We start from the raw sequence: 26,447 nt of genomic DNA on the forward strand, positions 1-26,447 counted from the left end.
GAAGCTATATTCTGCCTTCATGCCATATTTGTGTTCCTGAAAAACCTCATATTCTGCAAAATTACATGCTAAAAACCAATGGGACTTGGAAAAAGTGGAGTTAAAGTAGACCACTGATGGGGTGTCTGGTCTCAGTTGAGCATCCAACTCTTGATCTTGACTTAGGTCCTGATCTTAGAGTCATGAGTTCAATCCCCATGTTGGGCTACACACTGGGTGTGGAGCCTACTTAATAAAAAGAAAAATAGACCACTGAAAATCTATGCAACTTTGCAGTTGGAGAAGTAAGAAAACAAGCTACAATTGCAACCCTTATTAAATTACCAGCACAGTTAAGTCTTCATTGACATCTGTATGGACCAAATGTCATAGCAGCAGCCTTAAATACTGAGGTTCATGTTTCCTCCAAGATTTAGATCCCTGAAGACATTTGCCTATGATAGACCAATTTCACCAACATAAAACATATAATCTGGGGGTAGGCTTCTTCATCAGTCAGTTTTTATAGGAAAAAGAAAATCTTTGTAAATTCATCATCTGCATTTACAGCTTCCCCAGATAGCTGGTTCTCAGAGTGTGGTCCTCAGATCAGCAGTTTCTCAGCGTTGTGCAGAAATTTGTTAACCACACATTCTTGGGCTGTCTTCCAGACCCACTGAATCAAAAACCTTTGAGGATGGTGGTTGGAAAAAGTGAGGAGACCAGAAATCTTTATTTTAACAAATTTTTCAGATCATTCTGATGCAGATAAATTCTCAGGACAACTAAGATACTTAAAATGTAACTGTTCCAGAAGCCACTAGAGCAGCTGCTTCTTGGAGAAGACATTTTGCATGACTTCAGCTTTTTTCTTAAGGTCTTCAGTATTGCTAAGTCTTTGATTTAATTGTGAGAAAGCTAGCTGCTGATGTTGTCAGGATCACACTGGAAAAACCATCAACGTACCAAAAAGGCATCTGTGTAAAACTGACATCAAGTCCCTATTGATCGGTTACATATGAACTGAATCACATTAATGAATCTTGTGTTTCGCTAAACAGACTGTGGTAGAACAGAAGTGTTGGGTGCAGCAAGAAGAACATAGGCTTTAGGGCCCAACTGAAGTGAGTCTGAAAAGTCATTCTCTCCTGGGACCTCTCCTCCTCCATCCGTAAAGACATGTTGTGGAGAAGCATTGCATGTAAATAAGATAGTAGAGGTAAATATCTAGCATATGTTAGATGCCTAAGTAAATTGTAATTTCCCACCCTTCATTGTTTTCCTTATAAAAAAATTTTTATAAAAAGAAAATTAAAAATAGAAGCTGAATACATTTGTATAGATCCAATATCTAATTTCCTCCAAGATTATTCTATTATTTTCTTGTACTTGGTTCTTTTTGGTCCTGACTCTCATAAGATGTCAAGTTGAGTTGTGTCTAGTAAGTCAAATTAAAAGTAAAATCTCCAACTCATGTTCTTGAGGGTGATTTCTTCACTGTCTACAAAATCACCAAAAGATGTTTTATAAATGAATGCAATAATTTAGTAATTGCTTATAAACTTTAATAATAAAATAATATTACTATATTATAATTAAAATTAAAATTAAAATGATATTAATATAATATAAAATTCCATATAATTAATAATCATCTCATGCCAATGAAGATGTCCCAAATATTATCCCAATATAAGAAATATTGATGGTTACACAAATAACAGTTTTTTAAAAATACCTACCAATATTATAAGAGTAGTGGTAGTAGATGCTAAAGGAGTAGTTCTAAGAATATTTGTAACAATAGCTCATGTTATAGCTACAAGAGCAGAGGCATAGTCCATTATGACCACAGCAATATTCCCAGTATCTGACAGCACCGGGAATGAAGTATGTGCTCAATAAATACTTGTTGAATGAATGAATGTCATGTTTTCAGTAATTCGGAGTGTCTGCATCTGTATCTTATCTGTATCCACATAATGCCAAAACTCCGTAGACCGAGAAGATTATTAATTTGATTCTACAAATATATTAGAAGACCCAGAAAGGTAAACGGACAGGAACAGAAACTCAGCGAAGGTCTCAAAATTACTCATCGACAGAGCTTCTGAGTTTCACAACTTAGAATGTATAGAGACACAATCTGCTCTGAAATATTTAGTCTGTGGATGTGTTATCTTCCAAATGTGGCTTTCTTCCTCTTAAAGTTTATATTTAGCATTGGCAGTTGGCTGCCAACATATGCTTTGACTAAAACACTAGGTTCAGAGGTCCCTTGCAGAAGCATTCAAGAGAAGGTAGGAGAGAATGAATTTTTCCTGTGGGCTTAGAGCTAAAACCTTCTGCCTAATATCATATCATTTTTATTTAAATTCAAGAATTCTAGAACCTTTATTAAAATGGATGGTTCTAAGGGTATTTTCATGCCTTTGCTCCCACGGCTACATCATTGAATCTGTGGTCTTCAGAGGAGCCTGCTTCCCTATGCTGAAGAGGTATCCCTGATATCATTCTTTTGTTGTTAGACAAATTGGCAGTCTAAAGAAATATCAGACTCTGAACAGACATTCTACCATTTATTATTAAAGGTAGGTATGGGTAACTTTCCTAATGAGAATAAGCCAATACTTATGGACTAATGGGCAAGAATGAAACAGGAATCAGGGAACTGAGCAAAATCCATGAGATGCAAAATCCAAGAGGTACAGAGTCAAGCATTACTAAGTTAAGAAAACAGGAGCTGCAATTTTTCATCACTCAACAGTAGCTGAATAAGGCACAAAATATAAAACAGTTGGTTGCACCTTTGTAGATAATATAAAAAAACAATGAAATACCCACATAGACATTCAAGTAGAAAGTGTGAAAATTATTTATGCAGCTTAATTTAGAATGTTCTATTCTTCCCTGGAGCATTTGATTTTTCTTAGTCTGAGTAAAAATAGATCATAGTAACAAGTAAAACATGATTCCAGTCCACAGTAAAATTATATCTATATGTACAGGATGGTTTGTACGAATCTTGTGCTCAAGAATTCTCTCTTCTCCCCTCTCTCAGAGGATGATTTATTAAAGTAATTTTATCAGATTGATATTTTTATTTTTAAAGTTTTTAGTTGGGCAGAGAGATGTGTTCTAACATGGAGACCAGGAGACTCAGAGATTCTTTTGAGAGGCCCAGGCAATGTTCTGGTTTTGCTGATGCTCATGGGCTTGATTTCAGCTAGATTGGAAGATCTGCAAATCTCAGTATGCCTTTCTGAGCAGTTTAAAAGAATCAGAAGTAGTTAAAATTTAGAAACTGCATTAAATGTAATGTATTTAAATCTGAAACACGAAGGAGACTTTTACAATTTTTTTGGAGCTAGGAGCTGATCTTGCTGGATAGGAAAAAAATAGAAAGCATTATTATCTCCCACTCCAATTCATTTGAAGCCGAGGAAAATCTCATTCGATTTCATTCAAATTACGCTCTGGCTCTGTGTGAATGATATATGTTATTTGAGAAAATGAGGAAGATGATCGCCTCTCAGCTAATAGCCCATGACGAGGTGTGGGTGGGTGTGTGTGTGCACCCGCGCGGACGCATAGGCACGTATGCACTTGCACAAGCCTTATAAGGGATGGCTTTATTATTTTTTTTTCAAAACACCACATTTAAGATAGTGTTGTAGGAGATATGAAGTTTATGGTCAAGTTTAGTAGGAATAACCTTAAATAGTAATTGATTTGTGGCACAATTACCATTTTGATTAATTTAGTCTTTCCCTGTGTCAAGAGGTGGTAGGAGGGCCATGCTAATAGCCTTTTGAATTACCGTTTCATCTTTTTGGTACTGGAGTTGAAAAGTCCTTTTAAATCACTACTGTATGTCAAAGTCAAGCGTTTTATTCAGTTTGGTTTCTAATTAAAGTTAAAAGAGGGCATGTCAGTCACTGGGAAGTAAGATACACATTGAACAAAAATACTTCTATCCTGAACTTTTGTCCCTGAAAATGATGCGAATTTGTCCTTAGGGAAAAAAAGAGACTCTGCAAAGCTTCTGCCAATTCAAGGGGAAAAGTTTGGATGTGTAAGTATGATGACTATCTTTCCTTATCCTGCTCCTCAAGGCTAGGCCATCCGCTTACAATACTGGACAGCCTTCTGTCTAACCAAGACATGCCCCATCTGGCCTTAGAGAGACTCTTTGCCAGATCCCTCAAGTCCTCCAAACCCACGAGTCCTGTCTTCCCATATGTTCTCATTCTTTCCAGTCTTGTCCTCTCTAAAGGGGCAGTCTATTGGCGTGGGGCAATTAATCAACCACTTCCCAGGTTCCCAACTAAAATCTTTGCGTTTTAATCAGATGTCCAAAAAAATACTGAGAAACATTAAAGAATGCCTTTAACTGTATTATTTCCCATGTGGTTAAATATAGGAAGCAAAGAAATAGTATAAAGCAGAGGTTCCTTTCAGAATTCTTTGAATTCATTTATCCATTCACCTACTTTTAGTCATTCATTTATTTTTTCATTCAATAAAACTTTCTCCAGCGCTGTATTAGTTTTTTGTTGTTTCTGTAGCAAATCGCCCTAAACTAAGTGATTTAAAACAATACACATTTATTCTTACAGTTCTGGAGGACAGAATTTCAACGTCAACTTCACTGGGCAAAGGTCAAGGTATTGGCAGGGCAGGTTCTTTCTGGATGCTCTAAAGGAGAATCTGGTTCCTTGCCATTCTCAGCATTCAATGCCCATCTGCATTCCGTGGTTCTCAGCCCCTTCCTCCAGCATCCAAGTGTATCACTCCAATCCCTGTCCTCTTCTTCACATCACTTTCTCCTTTGGCTTTGACTCCTGGCTTCCGCTGATAAGGACTGTTGTGACTACACCAGGTTCACCCAGATAATTCAAGATTATCTCATCTCAAGACTCTTAATTACAAAGTCCCTCCTGTCATATAAGCTAACATTCCCAAGTTCTAGGGATAGGCACATGGACTTATTGGGAGGCCATTACTCAGCAACCACAAGCAATAAGAGTAAGGCATGATGCTTGGTGCTTGCCTTGAGCAATGCGGATCCCATTTAGGGATCATATGGTTTGGCGAGTGAAGTGAGATGTATGTATGAGTAACAGATGGAAAGTGAGGATGCAACGAGATCAATGTAGACAGAAAGCCATGGATGTTCAGAAGGGGGGAAATTGCATGAAAGTAAATAGAAAACTTCCACTCAGAGTACTATTTGAGCCTTGAAGGTGAAATAATGTGAAAGTAAAGACCAGAAAAACTAGGAAGAGGGCAAACAAATAATTATTAGGTGACTGGAGAAACATGCCTAAAATTTTATGTTGAGATGAAGTGGTGGGAAATGTTTCAAAAGAGAGTACTTGAATGTTAGGTGAGAGACTGTCACTGTTTTGATAGATAGCGGGAAAGACATTGAAGCGTCATGTGTAGAAGCATGGAAAGATTATAGTGGTGACAGCAATGTGTACCTGGGCATTTTTGCTGCGTGGTCTACTTGTGCAGACATGAGTCTGACATGTCCTCGCTGGGAAACACACAAAGGTAGGGTGTATCAACGGACTAGAGGTTCGAGGATGAATGCTAACACACTGCTTTTCTAGATACTTTGCTTCTCACATGCATGTTGTGCTCCCTGAGAACAGAATCAAAAGGATGGTGTAAAACCCAAGAGGACTCTACCAGCTTTTCAGACTCTCTCTGCATCAATTATTTAACTACAGATTATTACCTACAAAATCAGATTCTCTTAAGATTTATAATTAGTGCTAGTAGTATTCAAGTTTTTCCATGATGTAGCTAAAAAGGAAAAAAAGCCACAAAACCATGACAGCTCAAGTGAGAAGACCACCATATTTATATTTGTAATATTGCTCCCTATTAGCTTTGTGACCTTGAATGGGTCTCTTTAGCATTTTTGAATTCCAGCAATAACTGTAGCACCGGTTTTACTAATTCACCAGCATGTTTTAATGAGATAATATGCAAAGATGCTTTGTACATTCAGAAGGTTATTACAAAAATTCACATTGTAAAAAATAATGTTGAGTCTATCATTTGTTGAAAAAATATTTCTCATGGTGTGTTGCTGTATTGGCTATAAGGCAGGTCAAATTAAAAGAACAAAATGTGCCACCTTTGAGGTGTTGATCCCCTAAATGGGAGCACCAAAGGTTGCCTGATGTCCATCTGACTGGTTTCCGCTTTGGGAAGTCATGAGAACCAGAGGCAATCTGACTTGAGGCAGATATTGAGAGAGACAGAAAGGGAGCTGATAAATCAAGAATTTAATTAACAGAGTGACTCAGGTGGAAAGGTTGAAGCCTAACTGGGTTTCTGTTTACATTAAACAGATGTGATTTGTAATCTGACTCAATTAGCCAGACATTAAATGCATCTTGAAGCAGAAATATCATGGATGTAAATATTCTCTTTTGGAGGACTAAGAAGCACTCAGTAAAATGACAACTTTTCATCTCTTTCTGGTGTTACATTAGGGATGCTCTGCCTTCTCTCCAGGCCACAGATAGTTATCTTCTTGCCCACCCCATTCCCACCTCCACATTTGCCTTAATCAAAATTGAAGGCTCCATTCTCTTGGTGCCCCAAAGTACTCATGACAGATACTTACAGATAACATGATAAATGATTCTCTGCTAATATCTTGGCAGTTACTCCAAAGTGTTCATAACTGCTGTTTCAAGATAGGTAGAGCAAGAATCAAAGCAGGTATATTTCCTTAAAAAAAAAAAATCCTGCTAATAATCAACTCTTATAAGGTCATCGGAGCAGGTGCTGTTGGAGAAGTCTTCCCCCTCTATGGTGCAAGAACAAACTAAACTTCAATTCAAACACTGAAATGTGTTCTCTTTTCTCATAAGAGATAGTTGGTTTCTGTCAGTGTAACTGGGTTGTTTGAGAGAGACAACACATTTTGGGAGAGGCTGAATCCAAACAGAAGTATGATTTTGGAGAACTCAGGCTCTCTACCATCAGTACTCTGGTACTGCAACCCAAAGCCTTAGACCTTTTGCTCAGGATCATCCACTGTCCTCCTACATAACATTTCTGCATCCTCACCACCACAGAGCATGACCCAAGACATTGACATATAAGCCATGACCGCCAGCAACAAAGCAGCATGTAGACAGACGAGGGCATTTCTGGAGATGAACTTCACTGGGTGAAGTTCCAGATCCAGATCCCTGGCATTATATCCCATGCCTCCTTTTGCTACTCCTTCTTGGATCCCAAAGTCATTCCTTGGGGTTAGGAGAAAGGGAAGCAAATATTCAGACCTATTTTTTCCAAAGTGTATATTGACATGTGGAGAAATCTTTGCTAATTCTGAATAGTAGATACAAGAAGATAGGAACCCAGAGTAGAAGCATGCTCAACCAGCAGGATGCCTGATATTGGGGAGTGCACCTTGAGGGGGACTGCTCAGCCCCATGCTGGGGCAGGTACTGAGCACCCAGGAGTGAATGCTCACAGTCCTAATCCTGACTCTGGACCAACTTCTGGCTGGTCCACTGCACTCCCACCAAAGCCAAATTATTTTCCTCAGTCTCCTTTTGGTTTCTGGAGGGCAAGATTATTTTCCAAAGCACCATTGGTCCATCTGGTTTGGCCCCTGCCCCCAGTATCTCTCACTCTCTTCCCTCTCCCCACTCTAGTTTATACTAGAACGTAGTATATTCACTTCTCTTGGCCCTGGCTTCTAGGTTCCTCTCTTGATCTCTCCATTCTGCTGCCCTAAATTCTCTCAGAAAAAAAAATTATTAGCTTCCTCAATTCTCATCATTGTGTAACCTCTGTAACTCCACTCTCCAGAGCCCTTAACTTGGACAGATGTATTGACTTACTCTCCACTGCAGGACTCAGTCTCATCTGAGACTCTAGGACACAGGAGGATATATAAGTAGCCACTTTAATGTAGATATCTCTAGACATAAGCCTTCCTAATAGTCTTCTCTCTAAGTATTTCATGTCATGATCTATATCTAGGAATATCAACAGTCATATTCTATAAGGCTCCGATTGAAGATCTTTAAGGGGGAAAAGCCCATTTTTTACTTCAAGTAGAACTCTGGGCCCATCCCATTTTTGGAATATTGGCAGAAAATTCTTATGGCACTATTTTGAGACATTTGTTCTCTATGGCTGACTCCAGGAGGTTTCCTTATAAGGAGGAGATTATGGTTGTCAAGAGACAGTAGACATGAATTACCACCAGCAGTCTCTATGACTGAACAACTACTAAACTGGATGTAGGGCAGGTATGTACTTCTTCTATGTCCTGCTGACAGCCCTTCTTCCTTGCTTAGCCAAAGCTCAGAATTTGAATGAGCCTATAAAGTAAAGATAGGTCTCTAATCAATAACCTAATTTTATACCTTAAGAAACTAGAAAAAGAAGAACAGATTAACCTGAAAATAAACAGAAGGAATGACATGATAGAATAAAACAGAACTAAATGAAATGAATAGGAAAACAATAGAGAAAATCAATGAAACCAAATGTTGAATTTTTGAAAAGATCAATAATATTGACAAAGACTTAGCTAGACAGGTCAAGAAAAAAAAAAAAGAAAGAAAAAAAAGGAAAGAATCCTTAGTAAAATCGGGAATGAAAGAGGGACCATCGCTACCAAATTCTAAGAAAATATATAAACAATCATATACCAGCAAATTAAACAACCTAAATGAAATAGACAACTGCATGTAAAGGCACAAAGTACTGAAATTGACTCAAAAAGAAACATAAAAATGAAATAGATTTATAACAGTTAAAAAGATTGAATTAGCAATCAAAAAATCCCTCAAAGGAAAAGCCCAGATATCTTTACAGGTGAATTCTGCCATGGGCAAAAAAATCTAAAGAATTACCACCCACCCTTTACAAACCCTCCCATAAAATAGGAGAGGACCATTCCCAATTCACTAATTGAGGCCAGTACTACCGTGACATCAAGACCAGACAAAATGTCACAAGAAAACTATATACCAATATTCCTTAGGAATATAACACAAAAACCCTCAAAAAATATTATCAAACTGAATCCAGCATATATTAAAAAGATTATACACTGTAGCCAAATGAATTTATCGTAGGTATGTGTGTGTGGTTCAACACATGCAAATCAAGCAATTACCTTGTAGAGTAAGGGAAAAAGACCACACAATTATCTTAATCGATGAAGAAAAAAACATTTGACAAAATCCGATACTCTTTCATGATAAAACATTCAACAAACTAGGAATATAAGGGAACTTCCTCAACATGATAAGAACTATCTATGAAAACCCTACATACTTATTGTTGAAAAACTGGATGCTTTCCCTCTAAGATAAAAAAACAAGACAAGGATTCTACATTTTCTACTTCTTTTTAAAAAATAGTTTTATTTATTTATTTATTTATTTATTTATTTATTTATGAGAATGAGTGCATGAGAGAGAACTAGAGAACATGTAGGCATAAGCAGGGAGGGGGCAATGCAGAGGGAGAGGGAGAAGCCGACCCCCGAGAAAGAAGCCTGACTCCAGGCTGGGTCCCAGGACCTTGGATCATGACCTGAGTGGAAAGCAGACACTTAATCAATGACCCACCCAGATGCTCCCATTCTTTCCACTTCTATTTAACATGGTACTGGAGGTTTTAGCCAGAGCAATCAGAAAAGAAGCAAAAATAAGTTATGCAGTTGTGAAAGAAAGAAGTAAAACTATCTCTACTCACATACAATGTAATCTTATATGTAAAAAATGCTAAGAAATTCATTAAAACATGATTAGCACTAATGAATAAGTTTAGCATGATCAGAGGATCAATAGCAATCATATTTCTATACAATGTATTTCTAAAATTGAGGAATCTGAAAAGGGAATTAAATAAATAATTCCGTTTACAATAGCAACAAAAAAATAAGTACCTAGATTTAACAAAAGAAGTACAAAAACTATTCTCTAAAAACTACAAAACATCATTGAAAGAAAGAAAACCTCAAAAAAATCATTAAAGACCTAGATTAATGGAAAGACAGCTCATGTTCATAAGTGGGAAGACTTAACATAGGTAAATGCTAATACGCCCAAAATTAATCTACAGATATAATACAATTTCTAAAAAAATCCCAGCTGCATCCTTCCTTTTTTGAGCAAAAATTGATAAGCTGTATCTAAAATTCCCATGGAAATACATGGAAAGGGATAAGTTATCTTGAAAGTGAACAAAGTGGGAGGACTCACATGTCCCAGTTTTAAAGTTACTACAAAGCAAAAATAATCAAGATTATGTGGTATTGACAGGGGGATGCACATATAGATCAATGGAATGGAATTGAGAGTCTAAAAATAAGCCTATATACATTTATGGTCAATGGATTTTCAACAGTACCATTCAATGAGGAAAGAATAGTCTTTTCAATAATGGTGCTGGGACAACTGGATATTGACAGGCCAATGAAGAGATTTAGACCCCTTTTGCTCACCATATACAAAAATTAACTGAAAATGGATCAGAAATCTAAATGTAGTAACTCATAGTATAAAACTCTTAGAAGAAGAACATAGGTGTAAATCTTTGTGACCGTGTATTAGGCAATGTTTTCTCAGTTAGGACACCAGAAGCATGAATGACAGATAAATTGGACTTCATAAAAATTTTAAATATTTGTGCCTCACAAGGACTCCATTAAAACTGTAAAAAGACAACCCACAGAATGGAAGAACATAGTATTTTCCAATCATGTATCTGATGAGGAACTTGTATTTAGAATACATTAAGAACCTGTATAACCGTACAGGTTCTAATACATAACTCAACCGTAATGTATTAGAAACTTTAAAAGACTTCATATTTTCCTGAGGCTGCAACATCCCCACAAACAAGCTTTGAGCACCCTGGTCACATGGCCAGGTACACCTGTGTGATAAGGCTAGTCCCTGTCACAAGTTCCATTTCTTGCCCATCTGTGGGCTAGAAACTGTGACCTAGTGATGTTCAAACATACCAATGAAATCCCCTCATACCTTTTGCATGTTTCACCCTGACCTCCAATAAAGACACTTGCTCCCTTGTCCTCACACTCTCTTGGCTCCCCAGCTGTTTGGCTACACCATAGCACATACCCTCCCCAATGTCCATAACCCAGCCATACTATCCCTACCCCACTCCCCACCCCACCTCCAGCAACCCTCAGTTTGTATTCTGAGATTGAGTCTCTTATGGTTTTTCTCCCTCCCTGGTCTGCCTCTCAAATTCCTCATATCAGAGATATCATATAATTGTCTTTCTCTAACTGACTTATTTCAATTGGCCTAATATCCTCCGGTCCCACCCACATCATTGCAAATGACAAGAGTTACTGTTTTTTATGGCTGCATAGTATTCCATGGTATATATACACCACATCTTCTTTATCCATTCATCCGTTGATGGATATCTAGATTCTTTCCATAGTTTGGCTATTTTGAACATTGCAACTATAAACATTCAGGTGCACATGCCCCTTCAGATCACTACATTTGTATCTTTGGGGTAAATACCCATTCATATGATTGCTGGGTCATCGGGTAGCTCTATTTTCAACTTTCTTTTTTAAAAGATTTTATTTATTTATTTGAAAGACAGAGATCAGGAGTAGGCAGAGAGATAGGCAGAGGGAGATGAAGGGAAGCAGGCTCCCTGCTGAGCAAAGAGCCCAACGTGGGGCTCAATCCCAGGACCCTGGGATCATGAGCTGAATCGAAGGCAGAGGCTTTAACCCACTGAGCCACCCAGGTGCCCCTATTTTCAACTTTTTGAGGAACCTCCATACTTTTTTCCAGAGAGGCTGCACCAGCTTGCATTCCCACCAAGAGTGTAGGATTCCCTTTTCTATGCATCCTGGCCAACATCTGTCATTTCCTGACTTGTTAACTTTAGCCATTCTGACTGGTGTGAGGTGGTATCTCACTGTTGTTTTCATTTGTATTTCCTTGATCCCCAGTGATGTTGAGCACTTTTCCATGTGTCTGTTGGCCATTTGGATGTCTTCTTTGCAGAAATGTCTATTCATGTCTTCTGCTCATTTCCTGGTTGGATTATTTGTTCTTTGGGTATTGAGTTTGATAAGCTCTTTATAAACTTTGGATACTAGCCCTTTATCTATCATTTGCAAATATCTTCTCCCATTCTGTCTTTTGGTTAGTTGACTGTTTCCTTTACTGGGCAAAAGCTTATTATCTTGATAAAGTCCCCATGGTTCATTTTTGCCCTTGCTTCCCTTGCCTTTGGCGATGTTTCCAGAAAGAAGTTGGTGCAGCTGAGGTTGAAGAGGTTGCTACCTGTGTTCTCCTCCAGGATTTTGATGGATTCCTGTCTCACATTGAGGTCTTTCATCAATTTTGAGTTTATTTTTATGCATGGTGTAAGGAAATGGTCCAGTTTCATTCTTCTGCATGTGGCTGTCCAATTTTCCCAAGACTGTTGAAGAGACTGTCCTTTTTCCATTGGGCATTTTTTCCTGCTTTGTTGAAGATTAGTAGACCATAGAGTTGAGGGTCCATTTCTGGGCTCTCTATTCTGTTCCATTGATCTATTTGTCTGTTTTTGTGTCAGTACCATACTGTCCTGATGATTACAACTTTGTAACAGAGCTTGAAATCCGGAATTGTGATACAACCAGCTTTGCTTTTCTTTTTCAACATTCCTCTGGCTATTCAGGTCTTTTCTGGTTCCATATAAATTTTAGGATTATTTGCTCCATTTCTTTGAAAAAAGTTGATGGTATTTTGCTAGAGATTGCATTAAATGTGTAGATTGCTCTATGTAGCATAGACATTTTCACAATATTTGTTCTTCCAATCCATAAACTTGGGACGTTTTTCCATTTCTTTTGGTCTTCCTCAATTTCTTTCATGAGTACTTGGTAATTTGCTGATGCTTCTTTAGTTGGGTTTATTCCTAGGTGTCTTATGATTTTGTGTGCAATGGGATCGACTCCTTAATTTCTCCTTCTTATTTCTTGTTGTTGGTGTATAGACAAGCATCTGATTTCTGTGCATTGATTTTATGTTCTGACACTTTACTGAATTCCTATATGAGTTCTAGCAGTTTTGGAGTGGAGTATTTTCGGTTTTACACATTAAGTATCATGTCATCAGCAAAGAGTGAAAGTTTGACTTCTTTGCCAATTCCTATGCCTTTTATTTCTTTTTGTTGTCTGATTGCTGAGGCTAGGAATTCTAGTACTATGTTGAATAGCAGCGATGATATGGGGCAGCCCTGCCATGTTCCTGACTTTAGGGGAAAAGCTCTCATTTTATCCCCATTGGGAATGATATTCATTGTGGATTTTTTATAGACGATTTTATGAGATTGAAGTATGTACCCTCTATCCCTACACTGTGAAGAGTTTTGATCAATAAAGGATGCTGCACTTTGTCAAAGCTTTTTCTGCATTGATTAAGAGGACCATATGGTTCTTGTTATTTCTTTTATTAATGTATTGTATCACATTGATTGATTTGTGGATGTTGAACAAACCTTGCAGCCCAGGAATAAATCCCACTTTGTCATGGTGAATAATTTTTTAATGTACTGTTGGATCCTATTGACTAGTATTTTGGTGAGAATTTTTGCATCCATGTTCATCAGGGATTGGTCTGTAATTCTCCTTTCTGATGAGGTCTTTGCCTGGTTTTGGATCAAGGTAATGCCGGCCTCATAAAGAAGTTTTCCTTCTATTTATGTTTTTTTGGAATAGATTCAGGAGAATAGGTATCAATTCTTCTTTAAATGTTTGGTAGAATTCCCCTGGAAAGCCGTCTGGCCCTGGGCTCCTGTTTGTTGGGAGACTTTTGATTACTGCTTCAATTTCCATACTGGTTATAGGTCCCTTAAGTTTTCTTTCTCTTCCTGGTTCAGTTTTGGATCATTTCTTCCAGATGATCTAATTTGCTAGCTTATAGTTGCTCATAATACATTCTTAGAATTATTTGTATTCCTTTGGTGTTGGTTGTCATCTCTCCTCTTTTATTCATGATTTTATTAATTTGGGTCCTTTCTTTTTTCTTTTTGATTAGTCTGGCAAGGGGTTTATCAATCTTATTGATAAACTGGTTCTTTCAAAGAACCAGTTCCTGGTTTTGTTGATCTATTTTAATGTTCCTTTTGTTTCTATTTCATTGATTTCTGCTCTGATCTTTATTATTTCTCTTCTGCTGGGTTTAGGATTTTTTTTGTTGTTGTTCTTTCTCCAGCTTCTTTAGGTGTAGGGTTAGTTGTGTATTTGAGACCTTTCTTGTTTCTTGAGAAAGACTTGTATCGTTATATACTTTCCTTTTAGGACAGCCTTTGCTGCATCCCAAAGATTTTGAACAGTTGTGTTTTCATTTTCATTTGTTTCTATGAATTTTTAAAAATTCTTCTTTAATTTCCTGGTTGACCCATTCATTCTTTAGTAGGATGCTCTTTAGCCTCCATGTATTTGAGTTCTTTCCAATTCTCCTCTTGTGATTGAGTTCTAGTTTCAAAGCATTGTGAACTGAAAATATGCAGGAAATTATCCAAATATTTTGGTACCAGTTGAGTCCTGATTTGTGACCCAGGATGTGATCTATTCTGGAGAATGTTCCATGTGCACTAGAGAAGAATGTGTATTCTCTTGCTTTGGAATGAAATGTTCTGAATATATCTGTGATGTCCATCTGGTCCTGTGTGTCATTTAAAGCCTTTATTTACTTATTGATCTTTTGCTTAGATGTTCTGTCTATTTCAGTGCAGAGGGTGTTAAAGTCCCCTACTATTATTATATTATTGTTGATGTGTTTCTTTGATTTTGTTATTAATTGGCTTAGGTAATTGGCTGCTCTCATGTTAGGGGCATAGATATTTAAAATTGTTAGATCTTTTTGTTGAACAGACCCTTTAAGTATGATATAGTGTCCTTCCTCATCTCTTATAGTCTTTGGTTTAAAATTTAATTTATTCGCTGTAAGGATTGTCACCCTAGCTTTCTTTTGATGTCCATTAGCATGGCAAATTGTTTTCCACTCCCTCACTTTAAATCTGGAGGTGTCTTTGGGTCTAAAATGAGTTTCTTGCAGACAGCATACCAATGGGTCTTGGGTGGGTTTTTTTGTGTTTTGTTGTTGTTGTTATTGTTTATTTGTTTGTTTGTTTTCCATTCTGATACCCTGTGTCTTTTGATTTGGGCATTTATCCCATTTAAATTCAGGGTAACTATTGAAAAATATGAATTTAGTGCCATTGTATTGCCTGTAAGTTGACTGTGAATATATATTGTCTTTGTTCCTTTCTGGTCTAGGTTACTTTTAAGTTCTTTCTCTCTGCTTAGGGGACCCTTTTCAATATTTCCTGTAGGGCTTATTTAATGTTTGAAAATTCTCTTAATTTTTGTTTGTCCTGGAAGATTTTTATCTCTCATTCTATTTTCAATGACAGGCTGGCATGATATAGTATTCTTGGCTGCATATTTTTCTCATGTAGTGGACTGAATATATCATGCCAATCAATTCTGGCCTACCAGGTCTCTGTGGATAGGTCTGCTGCCAATATAATATTTCTACTGTTGTAGGTTACAGGCCTCTTGTCCCAAGTTGCTTTCAGGATTTTCTTTTTGTCACTGAGACTTGTAAGTTTTACTATTAGAGGGTGGAATGTGGACCTATTTTTATTGCCTCCTATATTTTGATGCTTGTTCCCTTCCCCAAATTAGGGCAGTTATTTGTTATAATTTGCTCCAATATGCCTTCTGCCCCTCTCTTTTTCTTCTTCTTCTTCTGGGATCCCAATTATTCTAATATTGTATCATCTTATGGTATCACTTATCTCTTAATACTTATCTTATGGTATAACTTATCTCCTAATTTCATCTTATGGTATCACTTGTCTCTTAATATCTCTTAATACTGGAACCTCTCGTGATCCAGTAGTTGTTTATCTCTCTTTTTCTCAGTTCCTTTATCCTCCATCATTTGGTCTTCTATATCACTAATTCTCTCTTCTGTCTAATTTATCCTAGGAGTTAGAGCCTCCATTTTTTATTGCACCTCATTAATAATGTTTTTAGTTTCAAATTGGTTAGATTTTAATTCTTTTATTTCTCCAGAAAGGGATCCTCTAGTATTTTCTATGCTTTATTCAAGCCCAGCTATTATCTTGATACTCATCATTCTGAACTCTAGTTCTGACATCCCACTAGACATCAGTACTGCCTCTTGTTCTTTTTTTTTTTTGTTGAGGTAAGTTTTTCTGTTTCATAATTCTTATCTGTTATCCAGATAATAATAGATGAATGAGAGAATAAAATACAAAAAGAGTAGCAATGACCCCAGAAAAATATACACTAACCAAATCAGAAGAGACCCGAAACTGGGGGGAGAAGAAAATAGAAAAAAATATATACACATATAAATCATATAATTAATTAATTATATAAATTAATATTAATTAATTATATACAATTAATAATAGTATATTAAATATATTAATCTTATATTGATTACATATATATATGATTAGACTGGTGACTGGAACAGAGTCACACACTTGATTTTGGGTGTATTTTAGTCTGTTAGAAGAAACTACCTCCCAAAATTTTTAAGAAAGGAATATATATATACATTTATATATATATTAATTTATATATATATATAAATATATATATTAATTTATATAATATATATAATATATATATAAATGTATATATATATTTACCCTTCTTTGTGTGTGTATGTGTATATATATATATATACACACTCAATATATATATACACACACAAAGAAGGGTAAACACAATGAAGGGATGGAATATGACTGTAAAGATTAAAATTTAAAAAGATTTTTAGAAAGGCATTGATATGATAAGAAGTTGGTATCAACATGGAGGGGATTGGAAGAGATTAATCTAAGTAAATTAAGTCAAGGAATGAAAGTCAATTATCATATGATTTCACTTACTTGTGGAGCATAAAGAATAACATGGAGGACATTAGGAGAAGGCACGGAAAAGTGAATTGGGTTAAATTGGAGGGGGAGATGAAGCATGAGAGACTGTGGACTCTGAGAAACAAACTGAGGGTTTTGGAAGGGAGTGGCGGTGGGGGGATGGGTGAGCCCAATGGTGGGTATTAAGGAGGGCATGTATTGCATAGAGCATTGGGTATAGTGCATAAAAAATGAATCTTGGGACACTGAAAAAATAAAATTAGAAAAAAAAATTAAAAAAATTCAAATGAAAAGACAAGAAGTTGGATGATAAAAGAAAAAAAAAGGGAGAGAATGTGATCGCTGGAAACTAGAACAAAGCCATATGCTAGATATAGGGTATATTTTAATCTGTTAGAAGAAACTGTATCCCAAAATTTTAAAGAAAGAAAAACTTATATATATACAAAAAAAAAGGTTAAATACAATGAAGGGATAGACTATGACTATAACAATGAAATTTTTAAAAGATTTTTTAAAGGTATTGATAAGATAAAATAGTTTAAAAGGTTAAAATAGGAAAGAAGAAAAATTTTTAAAAATAGAATAAGAAAAAAATAAAGTTAAAAAATATTGAACTTTCAAAGACTAAAGAATCATGGGGGGAAAAGCCTTGAAATCTATGTGCTATATTCCCGTAGCTCTGAAGTTTTGCAGTTCTCATTTGGTCAGCAAACTTGGTCTTGGCTGGATGTTCTTGCTTATCTTCTGGGTGAGGGACCTGTTGCTGTGATTCTCAAATGTCTTTGCCTGAGGCAGAATTGCACTGCCTTTGCCAGGGGCTGGGCTAAGTAATCTGCTTGGATTAGCTCTCCGGAGCTTTTGTTCCCTGAACACTTTCCATAGAGCTCTGGAGGCAGAGAATAAAGATGGTGCCTCCCAATCTTTGGCCAGGAGGAGAGCTGAGGCTCTCAGAGCCCCTGAGAGCTTGGGGCCCCACTCCTTAGTGCACCTTCAGAGATAAGCAGTCAGGCCCGCCCCTCTCCCTGGTCTCCAGCTGCACTCGGTGCTCACCAGGCCTGTGACTGAGCGTTTCTATCTCTGGCACTCGGCCCGTCTGGCATCTCCAAACCCAGCAGATCCCTGCCACAAGCTCCTGTGCTACTCTTCCCAGAGGAGGAAGGTGAGTCTCCCAGGATCTACCACTTGTGGGGTCCCTGCTCAGAGAGCAGTGGTTCGACTGTGCCTTGGATCACGGTAACCCCGAGCTGAGAGCTCATTCCTGGGCTCTGTTTCTGTAGTCAGCTTCCCTGCTCTGACACCTGGAGCTCTGCCACACTCAGACACCCCCAATCTTTCAGTGACCCCGTGGGTCCTGAGACCACACTGCCCCTGCGAGGGTTCCACCCCTGCTTAGCCTCTGGAGTGATGTCCCTCAGTGGAGCAGACTTCTAAAAGTTCTGATCTTGTGCTCCGCTGCTCCACTGCTTGCCAGGCGCTGGCCCCTCCCCCTGCGGTCTCTCTTCCTGTATATCGCCACTGATTCACTTCTCTGTACCTCTTACCTTGCAAAAAGTGGATGTTTTCTGTTCATAGAGTTGCTGCTTTTCTTCTCTTCGATCTCCTGTTGAGTGTTTAGGTGTTCAGAGTGGTTTTATAGCTATCTAGCTGAACTCCTGGGGCCCAGTGATATTTAGGTCTTCTAATCCTCCGCCATCTTGCTCCTCCCTCCAAGAATGCAATTTGGATACATGCTCCAATATAAATGAATGGGGGAACAAGCTAAGTGAAAGGAGCCAGGTACCAAAGGCCATATATTCTATGATTCTGTATATATGAAATGTTCAGAGAGGCAGAAAGCAAATTACCATGGACAGGGAGAGCGGGGGCAGGGGGGGGGGTTGTTCATAGGACTTCAAATTGAGATGATAAAAATGCTCTGGAATTAGTACTCTTGGGATGTACAACTCTGGATAGACCCCCAATCACTGAATTGTAAACTTTAAAAGACTGACCTTTATGGGATCTGAATTGTTTCTCAGTCAGGTTATTTAAGGGATTCCCGGGGTGCTCAGTTGATTAAACTTCCAACTTTTGATTTTGGTCAGGTCATGATCTCAGGGTGATGAGATGGAGTCCCACATTGGGGTCTATGCTGGGGATGGGGCCTGCTTACGATTTTCTCTTTCCCTCTCCCTCAGTCCTTACCCCCTTCCCTCTCCCCCCTCTCTCTCTCTTTCTCTCTCCTTCTCCAAAAATAAAAGTAAAGTTGCTATTTAAAAATAAAAGCCCCCAGTGAGCCCCCTTGCCTCCAGTAAACAGCCCAAGCTCTGTAGCAGGTGTGGCCTGTCCTGCGTGCCTTTTCCTCTCAGACCATCTGTGGCACCCACTTGGATTTGACCCTCCAACAAAGTTGAGCTCCCTGCAGGTCCCAGAACCCACTTTATGGACTCTCACTTCCCTGCCTTAGAGCGTTAGATTATCCTTTCCTTTCTTGTCAAATTGCTATTTTACTCATAAAAAAAATGATTAGTATAAAAATCTCAAACACACAAAAAATAGAGACTGGTACAATGAACACCCAATGACTATACCCAACAACTGCTCTTTCCTGTGGAATTCTCTGGTGTCATGTTCAGACCTCACTTTGACTAGTCAGCCCCATGATCTTTTGTGGCTTTTCTTTTTATTCTAAACCAGATCCCCACATGAAGGAACACACACATACATTGGTTGTTAAGTCTCTTAAGTCTTTCCTAAATCTAGAACATCCCCCACCATCCCCCCATCACCCTCAGTTTAATCTCTCATATTAAGTCTCTTATTTAATAGCCAAGGTCAGTTGTCTAGCAGAATATCCCACAGTCTGGATTCGGATAATTGTTTCTTTTGGTCTGATTTAACTAGTTTCCCCAGTCTCTGAATTTCCTGGGAAGTACAAGTTAGATCTACAGGTTAATGCCCTGCTAGTTGTTTGGAAAGAGCACTTCATGGGAGATATTATACACTTCATACCGCACTGCAGCAGAACACGAACTATGTTATTAGCTCCCACAGTTTGCATTCAACCAGTAAAACTTCCCCTTTTAGAAGATCCCTTTAATTGTTAATTAGGTTTGTTCACGGAGGTTGTACTTTGGCATACAGTTAATTCAGGGCTGTAAGTCTTGGCTTCTTTTTTCTAAGTTGGTATTATCTTTGTGACTTCATTGAGAAGAAGCACTGTGTTAGCCAAAGGGGTATGAGAAGAGGTAGGCCCTGTCCTCAGGGGTAGCCCTGGGGACCTCTTGTGTTTCATGCGTGTCGAGTGTTGGATCATGGGTGCACACGGCGTCATGTGGCACACGCATGAACACGCATGGGCGTACACCATGGTGTCAAGAAAGAGAGTGCCTTCAACAATGTTGAGCACCTGCCCGGAGCCCAAACCATGCTCCAAACTCCAAGCTCCCAGGAAGCTGCCGGCTCAGGAACTCCTGGGGTCCTCTGCTTTCTTGCCAGGTAGAAAGCCTGAAGGCCCAGGGACTAAACAAAACTTTAAAAATTGGTGAAAGAATCTGTGACTGTTCCTTGAGCACCAAGCCCGGAGTTTGGCTTCTACCTTCTCAATGTTTGCAGTTAAAGAAACAAACAAGCAAACTGGTTCACACCCACACCAGCTAGGCTTGCATGCTGCATTAAGTCAAACCAGAACCCCAAACTGCTTTCAGCTCTCTAGGCTGCACCGAACCAGACTGGGAGCCAAAATGTTCCTTACGCTGTGGTCACCTGGAAAGCCAGGAGCCACTGAACTCTACTCAGCACAGACCTGAGACCTGCTTCTGAGCCCACTTCTCTCCCACACCTGCATTTGAGCCCAGGGTACCAGTGTTCTTCCCACATGCGCGCCTCGTGCCATTTATATACTAATGGATTGGCTAAATCAGTTTGATCGGTTTGATCTCTGGTGGCCCAATCAGGATCAATTTTAGAAACGCAGACCTGTCTGGAAGGGTGAAAAGGAAACGTGTGAGGAAAGGGAAGCCAGGGGCGCCTGGGTGGCTCAGTGGGTTAAGCCACTGCCTTCGGCTCAGGTCATGATCTTAGGGTCCTGGGATAGAGTCCCACATCAGGCTCTCTGCTGGGCAGAGAGCCTGCTTCCTCCTCTCTCTCTCTCTGCCTGCCTCTCTGCCTACTTGTGATCTTTCTCTGTCAAATAAATAAATTAAAAAAAAAAAAAAAGGAAAGAAGGAAAGAAAGGGAAGCCAGTACAATTTGCACAATTATGGAGGCAACAAACAAGAGCATTCCAGCAGTATCTTCACCTGCTACCGTCCGTCCGGAAGAGGTCAGCAGTTCCCGGGTGCACATTTCCGTGATGGCGCTGTGTTCGTTTCTCTGGGCCATTCCCCCCTGCACAGCCTGGGACATGTCCCTGAAGAAGTGAGGAAATCAATGCCAAGGGCTCTGGTCCATGGGTATGACCTAAATAGCAGCTTTGCTCCTGATGAGGTAGTGCTGATTGCTTTTTGCACGTATCTTTCATCATCATTAGCCGGCCCCAGCTTCCCCTCTTTAGATAAGGATATTATAAAACAAACAAACAAACAAAAAACCAAGAGACTGAGCCGAGAGAGCTGAAGAGGCACAATTCAGCCAACGGTCACAAGCACACAAAAAGGCAGCAACATACGAGAAACCGAAAACAATGCATCTGAGACCTACCATCCCAGGCAGCAGATATCAATGGCCCCATTCCCGGTGAATTCTCCATGCCCATCAAGGGCACCCCAAACTACCTTCCACGTCAGCAGCAAGCCTGTCACTTCACACACATCCCGCGAGGGTAGCCTTTCCGACATGCTTTTTCACTACCAGGTGGTGAGGTAGTGGCCCCTTTGGTAAGTCAAGGAACAGAGCAACCCTAGAAAATCTCTTTTAAAAATTGTAACATCCATCTTTCTGCTTCTGCCGAGAGACCCAAAATAAAGTCCAGGTTGTTTGATAAAATGCCACGAGGCTCTGAAAACGGGAGTCTGAGTCTACCGTATGACGTGTTAGATAGATCTATTTATTACTCGGGATTTCGCCTTCACAACGTTAGATGGCTGCCCGTCCCTACCCCTCCTGGCAGAATCGCTCATGACTATCGGGAGGGAAAAGCCCCATGTATTACAACTTTCCTTCTGTCTTCGGTCATCAAAAATGAATTTCCCCCAGCAAAGAGTTTATTTTGCAAATGAGTTGAAGTGATTCACAGGCTGCTGAAAAATAGCATCTTGAAATTTATTCTTAAACTCAGTGCTTTATAAACTTAGTTCACACATATGGTGTTTCCCAGGCAAACATTCAAAGGCATAGGGATCTGTGTGCCTGTGGCAGGAAAGAAATGAGGAAGCGGTTTGAAGGCAGGGTTTTGGTGACTTCGAGGAGGCCTGTCGGGCCTCACCCTGATAGCTCCAGGCACGCACCAAGGGGTAGCCATCAATCTGGAAATCAGTGCGGATAGAATCCATGCCATAGCAGAAAGCAGGAGAGATGGGCTTCTCATTCTCCTTCCTCCCTCACCCCGTCTACTCCCAGGGCACAGACAAAAAAGGGCCAGTTCACTGCTCTGTGCCTTGTAAGAAAACCCCTGAATCATTCCAGATGATTCACAGAGAAGGAGTCACATATCATCTGGAGCATAAAACCCTGGGGTGCAGATGGCAGAATTCAGAAATAGAACGAATTCCGTTGCTCCAAGCACAGGGCCAGACACCTGGCATGGGGAAAGCCATGGTTATAAAACTAACATGGGACCAGACACGCAACCTGGCAGAAACGTGTCCCGGGAGACAGCTGGACAGAAGTCAACCATGAATCTGCCACCATAGGAGTGTGGCTTATCGCCTCCTGCAGACTTCACTGGCTTTGAGAGACGGGGGGCAGGGGCCATGTGAAGAAACAATTTCTCTGCATCCATAAGACAGCATTCTGTCTTAGGTCCTAAGCAAGTCACTTAACTGCAGTTCGGATCTCAACATGCTCCCCTATAAAACCTGTCCTGTGGAACCCCCCAACTCCAGCCCAACAAATAAACCATCTTTCATTGCACCCAATTCAGGGATATAAGAAACCTGAAGTGAGTTCAGAGCTATCTCTGGGTTTTAGAGGCTTTAAGAAACTTACCAAGTGGTAAGAGACAGAGCTGGGGCTAACACATGCCTGTCCTCGCCCCTGGAACAGGGTTCTTTCTAAAGTCACAGGGAATGAGAACACAGTCCAAGAGCAGAGATGGAAGGAACCCTCCTGCGTTCCACATAGATTTCCACCTTCCTTGCCCTCTGGCTGCCCAAAGGGCCTGGGTGGCTTAGTGAGTTAAGCCTCTGCCTTTGGCTCAGGTCATGATCTCAAGGTCCTGGGATAGAGCCTTGCATTGGGCTCTCTGCTTGGCTGGGACCCTACTTCCCTCTCTCTCTGCCTGCCTCTCTGCCTACTTGTGATCACTCTCTCTCTCTCTCTCTGTCAAATAAATAAATAAAGTCTTAAAAAAAAAAAAAAAAAGGATGAATCCTGGCTAGGAATTCTTCTTTTCCCCTCTGCTGTGAATGGGATGCTGGGAGGAACCATGTATAGTGATACATTAAAAAAATAAAAACAAAATACCAACAGCCAACTTTTATTGGGCACTCGCTGTATGCTAGGCACTGAGCTAAGTGCTCTATGTGTATCATTTATTTAAATTTTCTCCTAACACCCTCATGAGGTAGATCAGTGCTAATAATATTATTATTTTTCTTTTGAATAGTCCAAGAAACAGTTTTAAGTAAGCTACTTGCCCAAAGTGAGACGGCTTGTTCATGAAGGAGCCAAGACCAGGACGGCTCTCCGTCTGCTTCCAGAGCTTAAGGTGGTTTTCTCCTCCCAACATTCTCAGCAGCGGGGAGGGTGCTGAGGATGGGGAGGTCTGGGACTCAGCTGTGCTCATGTTTCTCTCCATTCTTCATCTGCACACTGGTCTCTGCCCCAGATCTGAAGAAAAGTGAGAGGGAATGGAGCCATCCAATCAGAAGAGGAAGGGTCTCTGATTCCACATTCTGGGAATGGATGGAAGAATTTCATTGTCATTTTTAAGCATGAGGAGCGACCTTACTCAGATAGCTAGGAAGCCCTCTCCCCTGTTCTCAATAAGGAGAAAACAGAAAAAGGCACATTTAAGTCACAGCCTTAGGGAACTGCCGCTGAAGAAAGCATTTCGTGACCAAGTTGATGACCATGGGAAGAAGCTGCCAGAAAGGGAGCAACATCTCCTCGGAGCTCTCTGACAGGAGGGAACATTTCTGCCTGGCAGGGTGTTGCTATTCATTGCAACACTGGAAAATTTTAAATCAAAAATGAGATTTCCAGAAATGTGTTTTCCTAAATTCTTCACACGGGTGTGCTATTAATATGGAAATGAGGAGAGAGTTTAATCATGTTTGACTGTTTGCTGGAAAGAAAGCAAACATGCTGGTATGCTAAGTATCATCAGGTTTGTAAAATGGGGTCAGGCTGATGTGGGATTGATGGATTTCTTGCTGCTTATTCTCTCTTTGAAAGGTTGGAATAAATTCAATGCCGAGAGGGGCCACCATACCCCTGCACCTGGCACGGCGATCCTGAGAAGCAGGTGGCCTTGGCAGTGACTTGGAGGTCTGGAAGGTGGACCTCTCCAGGCCAGCACCTGTCCCTGCCCCTGAGCCTGGCCCCAACCACATGTCCCACATGTGATTGTGGGGCAGGGAGGGCCCAGGACGGGCACAGGGCAGGCACAAAGCTGGAGTAGAAGATCAAAGGGCAGATTAAACCAGAATTCTCTGTCTGCGTATAATTGATTCCTGTTTACAAAGTGTCTCCGTGTATATTGTTTCAATTAATCCTCCGAAGACATCAGTGAGAAAGGCAAGGTAGATATTTTTATCTACCTGGTTTAGAGATGAATGAATGAGACCCAAAGAGAAGGTAAGGGATTTGATTTTTTCAGTGTTACGCAGATCACAAGGCACAGACAGAACGCAGGACCCTGGCCCCATTATGCCACAGCACTACCGCCCATGCCAGGGGGTCCCAGCTGGGCTGGGCTCTGTGCCTTCAACTTCTACATGCCATGTGGGCTCCAGCCCCAACTGAGACTCCATCAATTACATGTTCAGGGGCTAATTTTGCTCCCAGACATGGCAGAAGTAAGCACTTCCGGGTAGTTTCAGAACCTAAGTTAATTAATATCTTTAGGAAATGCGTATTATACGGTCTTCTCGTAGCCACTGTGAAGACCACAGTGAATAGGAAGGAAAAGCACCTGCTTTTGGGAGCCTGTCATCGAGGGTTGTGCTCTTGACTTAATGCATTTGTGGTGGCCCTGCGACCAAAGGCAAACTCCGATTCAATAGATCTGGGCTGGGGGTCTGAGCTTCTGCATTTTTAATGGGTGGTGTCAGTGCTGGGGGTCCACAGACCAGCATCTGGTGGCTAAAGCATCTGTTAACAGACAACCATAGGCTGTGATAGGTAAAGGTCTTAAAACCAGACTTTGCTTTTTCTTCCCCCCTTCCTTATGGCTAAGCTCTTACTTACCCAGTACTGATCTTCATATTCTCTGAAATACATGGAAAGTTCTGTTTTCCTCTAAGTCTTATTCCTACTTGTCTCTGTGGGAACTGAAGTCCAGCCTCGGCCACCTCTCTGCCCAGCCCCCACGACAGGATGCTTGTCGGCTTACCTGGCTGCCTGATACTCACCACCAGACGTACTTCAGGTTATCTACTGGTCCAGCTCAATGTGCTTTCATCCTGAACTTCAAGGTCCCTGCCCATCCAGTCCAGCACCTCCTGCCATTGACTGGATCAGGACACAGAAATGTGTCCAATCCCCTTGATAAACAAGGGAGCAAGGCGCTCAATTCCCAAACAAGGAGGAGTATTTTAAGCTATGTCAACATCTTCATTAGACATTAGTTTTATTTGCTGTCAATTATGCAGAAGAGAACCCTTGTCCCACCAAGGATAAGTGTCTCTCTGCACTCCCCTGTGAGGCCCACTTGTTTCTGCTGATGACTTTATTAAAAGGTAAGTCAATGCGGCCTGCTTATTAGCATCGAAGCAGGGATCAATCAGATCAGGGCTATAGATGAACCTTCTGAGATTCCTTCTGAAATTGCAGATGGAGAAAAAGAACCAGAAAAGAAGCCAGGAATTCAACTTTCCAAGGCAGGAAATGTCGGGCTGGGATCTGAATGCTAGTATAAAAAACCCATGAGCAGAAATTTCACGAGTAGAAGAAAAGCACATTGAGGGGCCATCCACGGTTACCAAAATGCATGCCCTGCACATGTGTTGGGATTAGAAGACAGTCTGTGACTTCAAGATCACGGATGTGAGATTTCAGAATTCTCTGGAAGTCTGCAGATAAGCACTTTACCTGAAGGCCCACGGCGATGACTCTGTGACTCCTGGTTCTGTGAACAGCTCTTGCCTGTACCACATCTTTAGCAGAGAAGTCTGTTTATTTCCTTCTCTAGAAGG

This window comes from Mustela putorius, unplaced genomic scaffold (genome assembly GCF_011764305.1).
Source record: "Mustela putorius furo isolate JIRA1106 unplaced genomic scaffold, ASM1176430v1.1 tig00003858_pilon_pilon_pilon, whole genome shotgun sequence".
NCBI lineage: Eukaryota > Metazoa > Chordata > Mammalia > Carnivora > Mustelidae > Mustela > Mustela putorius.